We start from the raw sequence: 2457 nt of genomic DNA on the forward strand, positions 1-2457 counted from the left end.
CTTTACCTTGGAGCAGTGCTCAGGTTAATAACTGGTCGTGTGTGCACCCCGGTCAGAGCTTCTGCACATCATCCTTCCTCATGGCATGTGGGCTTTAAACACACAGCGACCAGTTTATTTCCTGGAGATCCCAGGGGAATGAAGGTTCCATGCTGTGATGGCCAGATGGAAATGGTTGCCCATGAGGCTAATTACATCCTCCTCACACAACATCCTGAAGCCTCTTGTGTGTTCCCTTTGCATCATGCCGCTTTGATGGTGGCCAGCAAGCGTGCCTAATGATCCCAGGAGTGCCATGCCAGTAGAACTTTTCCCTATGGGTGTACCTACTCCTCAGAACAGGCCAGACCACCTTGATCACCACTGCACAGTACTGGTGGTTCAGGGGTTCCTTGGTTCCTGGCATTGGTGGATGAAGGTCTGGGTGAAGGGACTGAATCCCTCCCTCTTGGGTCCATGATTCCCGCTCCAAAAGGAGAGAGGGCAATGGAGATACTGGTCTTATTATGTCAGGAACCAGATTGCAAAAGGTTATTTTAAATAGCAAGCAGGTTCATTGCAGCAATTGTACAACAAGTATTGGGTGCTGCAAGCAGAGCTTCACCCACAAGAGACAGGTCTCTCAACAAAGACAGGGCCAGTCATGAACACACAGGTTATTGATGAGGGCAGAATGATTCACAGAGTAAATGCCCCTCTGAAGATGAAGTTACAGATATCTTCCCAAATGTTCTGTGGGATATGAAAGGAGAATCATGTGGAGGTGCAGCTGGGGTGAACGAGATGGTGGAAAAGGTAGAATGCTTTGTACTGGATTTCCAGAACATGACCTCGGATTCACGGCCATCAGTTTCCCAGGTGATTTTGTCCCATAAGGAGCTGGTTACAGTCGATGTCCTATATGAAGACAAGTGGTGGCACATTTCCAAGTATTTCTGTTGCTGAAGGGTGTTGTCAGTAATGGAAGAAAAGTCATGCCCTTAGTCTTCGTCCTGTTGTCCTTCAGTGAGTGGATAGCCTCACGCTTCAGTCGTGACAGGCTGTCCCTATCGTGGTGATTCTTAGAATGGTGGGTTGGGATTCCCCCTGGTTGTCTCCCCCTCTGCGACAGGTCCTGTGTCAGTCCTCTCAAGGGCATTAGCAGGCAACTGGTAGCATGTGCACCTTGGCGGTAAGCACACCTGGCAAGATATAACCTAGTACCTATGTACCAAGAAGGATTCACGGTCCTATGAAGGCAAAGGAAGTTTTACCCGAGAGCGAGTTACCCTTTATTTATTTATTTATTTATTTTTTTATTTTATTTTTTTTAAATTTTATTTTGTCGATATACATTGTGGCTGATTATTGCTCCCCATCACCAAAACCTCCCTCCCTTCTCCCTCCCCCCCTCCCCCCCAACAATGTCCTTTCTGTTTGCTTGTCGTATCAACTTCAAGTAATTGTGGTTGTTCTATCTTCTTCCCTCCCCCCCCGGTTTTGTGTGTGTGTGTGTGTGTGTGTGTGTGTGTGTGTGTGTGTGTGTGTGTGTGTGTGTGTGTGTGAATTTATATATTAATTTTTAGCTCCCACCAATAAGTGAGAACATGTGGTATTTCTCTTTCTGTGCCTGACTTGTTTCACTTAATATAATTCTCTCGAGGTCCATCCATGTTGTTGCAAATGGTAGTATTTCATTCGTTTTTATAGCTGAGTAGTATTCCATTGTGTAGATGTACCACATTTTCCGTATCCACTCATCTGATGATGGACATTTGGGCTGGTTCCAACTCTTGGCTATTGTAAAGAGTGCTGCGATGAACATTGGGGAACAGGTATACCTTCGACTTGATTTCCATTCCTCTGGGTATATTCCCAACAGTGGGATAGCTGGGTCGTATGGTAGATCTATCTGCAGTTGTTTGAGGAACCTCCATACCATTTTCCATAGAGGCTGCACCATTTTGCAGTCCCACCAACAATGTATGAGAGTTCCTTTTTCTCCGCAACCTCGCCAGCATTTATCGTTCAGAGTCTTTTGGATTTTAGCCATCCTAACTGGGGTTAGGTGGTATCTCAGTGTGGTTTTGATTTGCATTTCCCGGATGCTGAGTGATGTTGAGCATTTTTTCATATGTCTGTTGGCCATTTGTATATCTTCCTTAGAGAAATGCCTGCTTAGCTCTTTTGCCCATTTTTTAATTGGGTTGCTTGTTTTCTTCTTATAAAGTTGTTTGAGTTCCTTGTATATTCTGGATATTAATCCTTTGTCAGATGTATATTTTGCAAATATTTTCTCCCACTCTGTTGGTTGTCTTTTAACTCTGTTAATTGTTTCTTTTGCTGTGCAGAAGCTTTTTAGTTTGATATAATCCCATTTGTTTATTTTTCCTTTGGTTGCCCGTGCTTTTGGGGTCGTATTCATGAAGTCTGTGTCCAGTCCTATTTCCTGAAGTGTTTCTCCTATGTTTTCTTTAA

Source organism: Cynocephalus volans, chromosome X (assembly GCF_027409185.1).
Source record: "Cynocephalus volans isolate mCynVol1 chromosome X, mCynVol1.pri, whole genome shotgun sequence".
Classification (NCBI taxonomy): Eukaryota; Metazoa; Chordata; class Mammalia; order Dermoptera; family Cynocephalidae; genus Cynocephalus; species Cynocephalus volans.